The sequence below is a fragment of the Salvelinus alpinus genome, chromosome 32, assembly GCF_045679555.1.
Source record: "Salvelinus alpinus chromosome 32, SLU_Salpinus.1, whole genome shotgun sequence".
Lineage (NCBI taxonomy): Eukaryota > Metazoa > Chordata > Actinopteri > Salmoniformes > Salmonidae > Salvelinus > Salvelinus alpinus.
Genome location: NC_092117.1, coordinates 19,284,078 through 19,296,759, shown reverse-complemented (window position 1 = coordinate 19,296,759; position 12,682 = coordinate 19,284,078). Strand labels below are relative to the sequence as shown.

General features: G+C 43.2%; 1 protein-coding gene across 4 annotated transcripts in view; it reads right to left on the bottom strand.

Annotated features, from left to right (window-relative positions):
- Positions 1-12,682, bottom strand: part of LOC139562186 (transcription factor COE3-like) — a 74,340-nt gene that overhangs the window by 44,425 nt on the left and 17,233 nt on the right. The window lies entirely within an intron of this gene.

Here is a 12,682-nt window from a genome sequence, read left to right as displayed (position 1 = left end):
AGCATCAAGGGGAGGCAGGGCCAGCTTAATTGCCAGCCAGATATAGCTGCTCTCACTTGACACGCCACCTGAAATAGATACAGGTCTGAAATAGATACACGTCTGAAATAGATACAGGTCTGAAATAAAGGTCTGAAAGAGATACAGATCTGAAATAGATACAGGTCTGAAATAGATACACGTCTGAAATAGATACAGGTATGAAATACAGGTCTGAAAGAGATACAGATCTCAAATAGATACAGGTCTGAAATAGATACACGTCTGAAATAGATACAGGTCTGAAATACAGGTCTGAAAGAGATACAGATCTGAAATAGATACACGTCTGAAATAGATACACGTCTGAAATAGATACAGGTCTGAAATACAGGTCTGAAAGAGATACAGATCTGAAATAGATACAGGTCTGAAATAGATACACGTCTGAAATAGATACAGGTCTGAAATACAGGTCTGAAAGAGATACAGATCTGAAATAGATACAGGTCTGAAATAGATACACGTCTGATATAGATACAGGTCTGAAATACAGGTCTGAAAGAGATACAGATCTGAAATAGATACACGTCTGAAATAGATGCAGGCCTGAAATAGATACAGGTCTGAAATACAGGTCTGAAAGAGATACAGGTCTGAAATAGATACAGGTCTGAAATAGATACAGGTCTGAAATACAGGTCTGAAAGAGATACAGGTCTGAAATAGATACAGGTCTGAAAGAGATACAGGTCTGAAATACAGGTCTGAAAGAGATACAGGTCTGAAATAGATACAGGTCTGAAATAGATACAGGTCTGAAATACAGGTCTGAAAGAGATACAGGTCTGAAATAGATACAGGTCTGAAATAGATACAGGTCTGAAATAGATACAGGTCTGAAAGAGATACAGGTCTGAAATAGATACAGGTCTGAAAGAGATACAGGTCTGAAATACAGGTCTGAAAGAGATACAGGTCTGAAATACAGGTCTGAAAGAGATACAGATCTGAAATAGATACAGGTCTGAAATAGATACACGTCTGAAATAGATACAGGTCTGAAATACAGGTCTGAAAGAGATACAGATCTGAAATAGATACAGGTCTGAAATAGATACACGTCTGATATAGATACAGGTCTGAAATACAGGTCTGAAAGAGATACAGATCTGAAATAGATACACGTCTGAAATAGATGCAGGCCTGAAATAGATACAGGTCTGAAATACAGGTCTGAAAGAGATACAGGTCTGAAATAGATACAGGTCTGAAATAGATACAGGTCTGAAATACAGGTCTGAAAGAGATACAGGTCTGAAATAGATACAGGTCTGAAAGAGATACAGGTCTGAAATACAGGTCTGAAAGAGATACAGGTCTGAAATAGATACAGGTCTGAAATAGATACAGGTCTGAAATACAGGTCTGAAAGAGATACAGGTCTGAAATAGATACAGGTCTGAAATAGATACAGGTCTGAAATAGATACAGGTCTGAAAGAGATACAGGTCTGAAATAGATACAGGTCTGAAAGAGATACAGGTCTGAAATACAGGTCTGAAAGAGATACAGGTCTGAAAAAGATACAGGTCTGAAATAGATACAGGTCTGAAAGAGATACAGGTCTGAAAGAGATACAGGTCTGAAAGAGATACAGGTCTGAAATAGATACAGGTCTGAAATAGATACAGGTCTGAAAGAGATACAGGTCTGAAATAGATACAGGTCTGAAAGAGATACAGGTATGAAAGAGATAAAGGTCTGAGGAGCGCTGACAGAAGATACATGACTATGGCCACTCCTCTGACAATGATATCAAAATACACTGTTATACAACCACTGCTACTGGGTAACTCTTATCCTTACTATTGCTGCCATTGCTATACTACTAAACAACTACAGAGAATCATAATTACTGGCAATCACTGTTAATGTTGTCATCCACTCATTTGCATGATATTACTTCACGCTGCTACATACAGTCAGAAGTTATGTATAGGCGGGGACAAGCCCAAATTCTCTGTGCATACTATAGTGTTCATATGGAGTCTATCAGGGGCTGTCTGCTGCCTGGATAGCACTTCCTGATCCCCTGCACCCCACTGGGGGAGCAGCTAAGGAATAACTTAACACACAGGATGAGGACTGGAGATCAACCCCAGTCATCCATTCATCTCTGGTTTCTGCTGTCACTCTCTCTTCCGTTTGTAAACACCTGAGACGTTGTGGTCTGAATGGGCTGGTGTCCAGTGTGTTTTTCAGCGGCCGACTCACATTCACTTCAAACACAACAACTGACAGATGTCTGTCTGCCTTCTCTGTGTTCTTAAATACTACGGCTACGTGATAGCATCTGCGCTGAATGTCAAAGTGGGGATATTCGCCCCCCATTTTACCACAAATGCACTCAACGTAGAGAGAGATAAGACAGAAAGAAAAAGAGACAGAATGTTAATTCAATTTCCCTTTACTCATTTCTTCTCCTACAGATACATCTCAGATCTCCTGGTGAGCTCCAACTCTGCGTGCATCAAACCTGCCACAGTAGGAGTCCATAATTAACCAATCATGTTTCAAAGACCTAACAACAACAACAAAAAGAGGACAATGTCAACAGGATTGGGATTCTCATTCATGATTTAAAGTTTTTCATCGAGGGAGGTCTGTTCCAGTAGGAGACTGTTAGTTCTGCCCTGAAACAATAATCTGTTTCATTACCTTAAGGATGGGGAACTAAGGCTGGGTTAAGGATGGAGAACTAAGGCTGGGTTAACTAAACAAGCCTTTATGCCAAGTCCAATGGCTTCATCTTGAAGGCATAGAGAGAGGAGACAGTTTAAAATGGTGGCGTTTTCAGAATGCCAGTGTGGTGTAATGTTTATTTAACTGTCTCTGTCTCTGCCTGCTTTCGCTGTTTACATGTTTAATTGATAAGTGCGCTCCCGGTTTCTTCTGCCCATCTGCCAAGTCGTTCCCTTCCTCTTATCCTACTCATTCCTCAAACTGACAGCTCTCTCTCTCTCTCTCTCTCTCTCTCTCTCTCTCTCTCTCTCTCTCTCTCTCTCTCTCTCTCTCTCTCTCTCTCTCTCTCTCTCTCTCTCTCTCTCTCTCTCTCTCTCTCTCTCTCTCTCTCTCTCTCTCTCTCTCTCTCTCTCTCTCTCTCTCTCTCTCTCTCTCTCTCTCTCTCTCTCTCTCTCTCTCTCTCTCTCTCTCTCTCTCTCTCTCTCTCTCTCTCTCTCTCTCTCTCTCTCTCTCTCGCTCTCTCTCTCTCTCTCTCGCTCTCTCTCTCTGAGACACTGCTCTCACTCCTCTCTATCCCTCTTCGTCTCCTCCTCGCTTATACTACAATATACAGCACAGTAGGTACACATGACAATCATTTTTTTGTTTGAGCCCAGAGTTTAATGCCCCAATATATATCTGTAGAATCTACATATACACGTAGCTTAGTTGATACTATGGCGATGCTATGCTATTGCGCTAAATGGGGGCTCGTAGAGAAACTGTGTTCCCGGCCCAGCTATTCCCCCACGTCTAAATCACCGGCTGTCAGACGCAACATGTGTGTCATTGTATTCCCATCACCCCATCGTCTTTCATTGTAACCGCCATCACCTCTGAAGAGCTGCCTCTTATCAGTAGAGTGTCAGAAAGCCCCCCCCAGCCCCCCTCCCCTCTCCCTGTTAAATGCTTTTCTATTAAGAGCAGTGTTGTGTTCCTCTGATAGTGGCTGGCCCTGCACTTCATCATTCATAAATCCCTATGGGCATCAATGGACCTGCCTCTCCAGCGCAACCAAAGGCTCTGTCATTCACCGCCACTGAAAACATCCTAAACGAGAATGTTAATCTGAGGAGGCATTCATTCAAAGGGACTAGGAAGTGGTCTATTGGGCGAAAGCTCTCTCCTCCAGAATGGTCCACTGGAAGGCAGTAGCCAAGACACCTGCAGATGGTTTGGTTATAAGGTTTTAGGGGCTTATAGATTTCAGGGTTTCTGCCCTACAGCAAGCTGAACAAATACAATAAGCTGCTGTGTATCAGGAAATCTCCAGATATCTCAGGAGGATTGTCAAATTGGGTTTTCATTTTCCACAAGCAGCATATGTAAGATGGTGGAAGTGAAACACATTTCCTCCTCTGTTTTTCCTTGTAAACATCCCTTCATATGTTGCATACTGTTGGAAGGTGTCAGAATAATTCCCCTGAGGTATACAAGCACCTTGTCTGCACTCCATGCCTTGTAGGGTACATAGGATAAACAGAGAAAAAACAAACCTCTCTTCCATGTGATGGTTACTGTAGAAGCTAACTGTCAGTAGCCGAAAAAGTCCAAAACGGAGTTTCCTCCCCAGAGTGGTGAGATCCCGCTGTGGGCCTCGGTGTGATCAGCAGCATCCTCACCACGTCTCCTCTTTATTCAGTAAATAGGTCTGGGCATGTCCTCAGTAAACAAAGCACTGACTGACAGTTGAGGGAGAGAGGGAAGTGGGAGTCAGCCTCGTTCCCAATTAGAGTCGCCTCAGGCCAAACTTTAAAGAGGAGATCAATCCAACACATCGCTAAACTGATCCTGTCACAGTGCTGGGGATATTTAAACCGCCGTGAAGAGTGGGGCAGGGCAGTTCCCAGTACAGTTTGGCAGCGCTGGCTAATGACTGGCGCTAGGCTATCTCACCAGGATACACACCCCACAGCGAGGCTGCGGTGATTGACGGCTGAAACCAGACCTCAGCTGCTGCTCCCTGCACACTAGGGGCCAGATGGAGAAATAGTACTCAGTGTGTTTTAGTATGCAGCTCCTTCTCTGGCGGAAATGCACTAATTGTCTTTCTCTTGCTCACCTGTAAGGCTGTTTTCAATCGCGGATGCAAGAGTACATTTTAAATTAGCCCTGGATGTGTTTTTCTTCTTTAACCCAAACTTCTGAAGCTAGCAGACTGATTAAAACATGCGGGTGAATCTCATCCCTGTCCACTTGAGGTAAAAAGTTAGCTCTTACTAATGCTGAGCCAAAAGGATTAACATAAGGACGGTGAAAGTGGAGAGAGGGGTAAGAAGTAACTATAATTGCATTGTCAATTTATGACATTCTGCAACTCCAGCAGATATCGTTGTCTACAAGTGAGTAACATACTCTTCCAAACACGCAGAGGTAAAGAGTAGTGAGAGACTACTACAAAAACAGAGGAACTGAACATTTAAATGAGCGTGTGATGCATTATGTATATCAATGAGGTTCCTGTGTAGGAATTAATTATGAGCATAAAAGACAAAACATCATGCTGGATTTGTTGCTAAAATGCCATTATCTAATGCAAAGCCAATTCCTTTTCCATGCTCTGGAAGACAACGAAAATCTCTAAAAGGTTTGGTTTTGCTTCTCTGTGTCTCTTATTGAGAGTCTTTCACTTTCAACTTTATTTGGGGATTATTGTCAATCCCCGGTACAAATCATATCATGAAATCATGTAGCTGGGACATTGGATGTGTTCTGCTAATGCTCAAGGAAGATCCCCTGAGGGAACCATTGAGTGGAGAGAGAGAGAGCGAGAGAGCAAGAAAGAGAGAGATAGTGAGGGAGTGGGAGAGGGGTACGGGCGGAGAGAGGGAGCGAGACAGAGTGGAGGAGGGGTGGAAGAGAGACAGAGAGGGAGGATGGCAGCAGTCAAGCTGCACTTCATCCTGACAGATCTCCTTTACACACTAAGTTCCTTGTTAAAGAAGAGAAAATGGCACTCAATCTGGAGAAATCCTTTTCTCCTGCTGCAGGCCTGTCAGCTAGAGGATGAGTTGATACAAGCAGAGCTCTGTCTCTCCCAGCTCTGCCTGGCACACAGCTACACTGCTGAACACAAACCTCTCTATCTTCAATTAACACACCGTACTCTACACATACTGTAAAATGAACCATACCATGGGATGCTGATTTCACTATCTGTCACTTACAATGTTCATTTATCTGGTCGTTGAACATTTAATATGATATCAGTTGAATTTGATCATGGCATCTCCATCACTGATATGACGCAAATGGTAAACAAACTATGACACAAGGGCATGGCTTCCTTCTGTCTAACAGCAAGCAAGGGTTAAACTTGACACCTTATTAGCAATGCTGTTGATATACTCTATATGTATATCCTGTAGTACAACACATGAATCAATGAAATGTGCAATCCTACAAAGTGCATTAAGTTAGATTTGAAAGGCGAGAAGAAAAGCCCTTTTATTTGAAGTCTGAAGTGTTAGCTGTTCAGTCTGCATGTTCTCATCTCCCAAGATTACCATTTGCACGATGTGTGTCAAGACTACTTTTCAGAAATCTCAGTAACAATTCAGATGCAATCGATAAGGAGTGACAGTTTATTTTAAAGGCTTAAGACAGGCCAAGAAAGGAACGACTCAAGCATCAAGTGGAGAGGAATGAATTTGTTTTGTATTTGATTTTTCCATTAAATTTATCACCACTTTAACCCACCCCTTCTCTCTCTCTGTCTCTCTCACGCGCGCACTCTCTCCCGCTCTCTCTCTCCCGCTCTCTCTCTCTCGCTCTCTCTCCCGCTCTCTCTCTCTCTCTCTGTCGCTCGAATCAACAACAAGGCTGTAAACTAGCTGTCGATTTCTCCTCGCTGCTTTCCATGTCATCACTTTCATCCATTTTGGATCGTTTCACACCCTATACCCACAGTGCTTTTAGTGCTCATATGTGACCTCATGAAAGAATGGGGTAAAGATGTCAAGAGACAAAGTCCTGGTGCCCTTTAAAACACTTCCTCATATCGGGAGATTGTTGCGAAACATCCTCTTACGAAATCTTTCAATATGTTTAGTTTAAAATCAGATGGTTAAACCATTACCACATTGTCAGGTGAAACCACCAGAGGTTCCCAGCAGTAGTCCACTTAACACACTACTAGAGAACTGCACTGAGACTACTGACTTATCTCTCTTATTACAACAGATCTCAGAATCCTCCCCTTCTTAAATCCAGGGGTCACTGAGGCAGCCAGTCAGCAGGACAGACCAGTCAGGGAGCCAGTGGCGTGAACAGGACAGAAACCAGCTGATGAAATTCATCCATACTTCTCACTTATGATGACATGATTGATTTTCCTTCAGAGTGCTCAAATGTAGGATTGTCTTCCAGCCCTGTGTCCTCCATCCCACCTCAATCTGTCCAGTCGTCCGCGCTGCTACCGTCTAATGGATAAAGCCTCTGTCTGTCTCAGACACGGAGGAGAGAGTTGATGTGTGGAAGAACAACTGCAGCGAATGAAGGGTGAAATTTGAAACAGCAATTTTTCTTCTGTCAATCTGCCGTCAAGAGAGCAACTTGACCACCAATCAGTGGAGTCGATTCAGGGTTCATAGTTCTTGAGGGAGTTTTGAGAGACAGCACCATATCATAGCATTAAACAGCCAAAAGGGGTGTTTGAAGCGGGTGAGATAATAGCTTTTTTTTCTTATTATTTTTAGGCAATGACATACCTTCTCTGCCTTACTGAATAAATAAATTCACACACTAATGCATAACATATCATCGTCTATAATTAATGATTCTGAATATGGAAAGTGCTATCATCTAGGTGCTTCAAAATACAACCAATTAAACTTGACTTAATTATTAAAGGTAGAAAGTGAGGGAATGAAACATGCTTTAAAAACTCCTGCTTCCAGTCAATTACGATAAAAATTTAATGAGCCTGGATAGAGAGCCATAAAAACTGATAGCCCCTCTGTCATGAATTATATATCCACATCGATTTTTTTGTTTCTTTGCCATACGAATCACAGGTAATCGTATGTTACCACATGTAAAGTGCACTTCCCTAGCGAGGATAAATATTAACTATCAAATATATATGAGGTGTATGTGCATTTACGACCGGGCTCCCGTGGAAAATGAAGCAGAAGATATGTGGAGGCGAGGCCCTTGGGAAATGGAATAGAGGGTACCATATCAGACAGAGAGAGACCATTAGCAGCAGCACCCGCTTGATATGTTGCCTAGTTAGCGTCACATATAGAGGAATAAATATGTATTTTATTATTTGTGGTTGCCATCATGTCTCTCCTAATAGACAGGCGACGTGGAGTTTAAACCACATTATCCTCCAGGAGACCATCGCAATTACTCATGAGAGAAAGGGCTGATGTGTGTATAAGGCAGGTCACTGCTGTCTAAATGAACACAAGCAATGTGGAATGGAGGAAGGAACCTTGGGGGAGGATGGGACGTAGTTGCGGGGGGGGGGGGATTGTTGATGGAGACACCCCTAAGTTGTGTGTTATGATGTACACTGTGCTGTGTGCTGATTCTATAGATGAACAACCACATAGACAGTTTTTACATCTCCATGATCCTCTTTCCAATTCAGTCAACATCCTTTCTCTTCTATCTTTCTGCTTCTTCACTATCTGCTTCTTTTATAGGATTACAACATTGCCCACCGATCCTGCTTAGTGGATCTCCCGTTGAAAGCTTGTGTGTCCCGCTGTCGTTGTCAAAGTCGCTGTCTCGTTGGACACTCGCTGGAGGTGAAAGGGGCACCAACCTGATCACTGAGACGCCTGGTAAAAGGGTTCCCCCCGACACAAGCGGCTCACCTCTGGGTGAATTGATAAACTGCTGCTCCACTTCATTAGGCCGACAGAGCAGGCTTAACGAACAACACAGAGTGACTGTCACTCTGAATATATTAATCACGCCTGGGCATGAAGGACCACTGCAGCATTCCTCGCTGTTTCTGCTTCCTAGCTTACTTTATCACATGTCCAACCATTACACCACAGTAAAACTACAGTTAAAACTCTTTCTCTTTGTATCAACGTCTAGAAGATGGAGAAACAGAGTGGTCTTGGGTGTTATTGAATATAAATATATCATGACAAGTGTAAAGAAAATCCACCATTTGGCCTATTCACAAAGGCAGGGTTGTAATGCAGCGCTAGGTGAGCACTGTCCTTGACGTACACACTGGAGGTGGAGGTGTCAGGGGAGAGCTCACTGGAGCGAGAGGAGGTTTTTATTGTTGCCCAGCCCTTCCGCTTAAGTGCACATGACTGGGAGGAAGCTGGGACCTGCAGATCTGACCCCTGCCCATGTATATTTAATAGGCCATCGGTTGGCCAAGGTAGCGCTCTGATCAGGATTCAGGAAGGAGCTTTGAACCCCGCTGTGTATACCTGAGCGTAGAGCCTCAAGCTGCTCTCCCCAGCTGTGTCAATCCCACTGCACTGTTAATACAGGCTTACAGACAAACCAACGGGCTACTACACTACTACCGTCTAATGACAACAGAAAAAAACACAACAATAACAGATGGTCCAAGGTGAACTGTCTATGACCATGCAATAAGTGAAACAAGAAAAATAAAATGATACATACTGTAACCCTTGCTTTGTGAAGTAAAATCACACCAACCTAATTGTACACTAGGTTTTCTTTATGAATTACAAAAAAGCCATCTCACGGTCACTGGACTGTGCACAGCTACAAAAATGGTAAAAATAAAAACAAGGTGTCAAACAGAAGAGTATCTCTTGTCCTCTAACAAGGTGCGCTTAGAGTCAAAGTGTGTGTGGGCAGCTTCGGGGATGGTTAATTTAACAGGCAATTAGTTTGCAGAGGTGCTATTGACAGGCTAGCTGGTGTTTGTTCAACAGCTCTGGGTGAGTTCCACGCTACTCTGCTACGTGACAAAGCACCGCTGACAGGAACGGAGCTCCTGATCTCTGTGGAAGAGCGCTCTGTGGGGGGTGAATGTTGTTGTTACCACCAGTTTAGTATGCCTTCATTTGAATAGTTTGAGGAAGATGTCGCTGTTTGATTGTGGGAAGAGGTGTGTAATCTTATGAGACACACACATTTCACGTACACATATATGGACAGATAGAGTTCTTCTATACAGACTAGTTTGACTACTCAGAAATGCACACATACTCCGATAACCCCTAATTATATTATTACTGTATCAACAAGTAATCCTTCCTTTGTGGAAGCCATTGCCAAAACCAACCCAATCCATATCCTTATTTTCAAGTGCCTTCACAGAGATAATGGAGGATTGAGGTGGTAAACGTTTACCCTCTCCCTGTCAGCAGAGCACTGGTCCGTGTTGCAGCCCAGACAACTGCGCATCCCCCCCCCCCACTGTGGACACACTGTATGAAAGGTGGCATGCAGGTAGATGGACAGGCATTGTCTCAACCTGCCAGCCATGGTCCTAGCCTTAACATTAGCCATTCAGATTCAGATCCAGAGATTCAGATTCAGTGTTGATTAGTCACATGTACAGGGTTGCAGGAGTGATTGCAGGGTACAGTGAAATAAATAATGAAAATTGTATTGTTTAATTTATTTTTTATATATATTTATTTTTTAATCGATGGAGTCATTACAAAGTCGAATAGGATGTGTTTTCTTCTAAAGCAACAAAGATACAAAAATTATTATTCACGTAGCCAACTTTGGATTGTACTGCATCTATCAGAGTTTCCATGGGGCTTTAGGAAATAAGCACTAATCTATGACTGGCAATGTGGAAGCACATTCTCTGGTATAGCAGCATATGCTAAATATCTCTTCAGCCACACAGATGTCTAGCTGTAAAATAGCTCCTCTGTCTGGGTATCTGCACCACCCAGATGGGTCCCAAGCTGTGCCAAACCGCTCCTCGTCAACAGCTATGAACTATAGTGTCACATGACCAACGGAGAGAGATACTGGGTCCTTTTCTGTATCGCCTTCGCACAATGGAGCCTCGCTGCCCCATGCATCATCTGAACCTTGTCTGCCTAATCTGCTCCCAGTGTTGAGACTTCCATTCAGCCAAGGGAATACTGAACAAGGCTTTTCTCTGGTTGAGTTTGAAAAGCTCTAATCTGAGAGAGCTGATTTGGACGTGCATATGGGTGTGACTGAGTGAGGCAGACTTCATGGGACAAATGGTCATGATTCATTGAGTTATTGGTTTCCACCTTGTTTTAATCGCTCCGGGCCCGAGCCAAAAAATCGTGGAGGTTTCCCGAAAAAGCTATTTTCCTCCGCCGTTCAGCAGATTGGAATTTGTGTGTGAGTGCCTCTCGTCATTTGAGGCGTCCTTCACAGCTTCAGGGGCCCTAATTCAAACCACATGGAGGGCAGCGTCCGGTTACGGACCTCTGCAGGAGGGCCACGCTCCCATAGGCTGATGCAGGATGGGAAATGGTGTGTCCCGATAGAGGAGACAACAAACAGATCTAAGCAGGAGTCACAACGTGGCCAGCACACACACACTCATTCACATGAAGATAAATATACATACATATGTACACATTCAAATACATTATGCACATACACACACAAACTGCTACACAAGTTTACACTATGGGCCTACAATGGCTGATTGCTTGACATGATGGAAGAGGAAGCATTAGTCTCTTTAATATTGCTCCTATTCTTCATTGACAAGCATATATATATATTTTGCTGTTCCCTGCTGACTTCAGAGTGCTGAACTCCATTTATGAATGATCTGACATATTTTTTGCAATTTTTCTGACAGGAGTACTCAGAGGAAATTTCAAGGCACCTTTCTCCTGACAAGTAGAAATATCAATATTTGAATAAATTGCAGATTTGGATCTCTTCACATGGATGCACTCAAGCAAGTGTGTGTGTGTGTGTGTGTGTGTGTGTGTGTGTGTGTGTGTGTGTGTGTGTGTGTGTGTGTGTGTGTGTGTGTGTGTGTGTGTGTGTGTGTGTGTGTGTGTGTGTGTGTGTGTGTGTGTGTGTGTGTGAGTGAGAATGTGAGTGAGAATGTGAGTGAGAATGTGAGTGAGAATGTGGAAAAGGGCTCTTTTCATTCTGTTTCCACGGTCTTATCCCCCTGGGCCCGCAGGCAAAAATCTGTATGCAGCATTTCATTAGGGGAAAGCTCCACTGAGTGACATGAGAAGCACACCTCAGTGTCGACCTGATGAAGTTTACTTCCCTCAAACGACAAAAAGCCACTTTGTAAACAGGAAGAGAGGGTGATGGCAGAGCAACAATAAAACATCAGGAATGTTGTTTCACAAAGTGACAGGCCAATCTGTACACAAATAGACTATCTTTGAGAAAAATGCAGCTTTAGAGACATTGGGGGACTATGTTATGTTTGGTAGAACTGACACAAGAAAAATAATAGCCAATTGTTATGTATGACAAGAAGAAAACACTTTGGTTAGGAAAAAGTATTTTCATTGGATGATTATACAGTTGTTCTACATACTCTTTATTTGTGTGAGAGGTCAAAGTTCAACAACCACTGTACTCAGTCTTTCTGACTCCTTCTGTTCCTGGTGTTATGCATCTTAACTGAGAAAGTCCTGCCAATCTGTCTTACGCTGATTAGCTGCAGTAGCTGCCATCCTATCTGTGTTTCTGCTGCTGATGATAGATCACTAGGGAACCTACCATTCAACCAAACACACACACAAACACACATCTTTCAACCCCGTTTTAGAGGAGCCTGAGAAAAGGCTAAGCCATATGAGGTTGCTCAGGTACCAAAGAGGTTGCGACCTCTTAACCCCAACACTGACCTTCCTGACCTGCATGTCATACTTTCCCCTTTCCCAACAGAAAACAAAAACAAATCTTGTCATGCACCTCTGTGACTGAAAAAAGAGCCATTTTTGCAAGGCTGTTCTTTGACTATTGTAGACCGCATGAG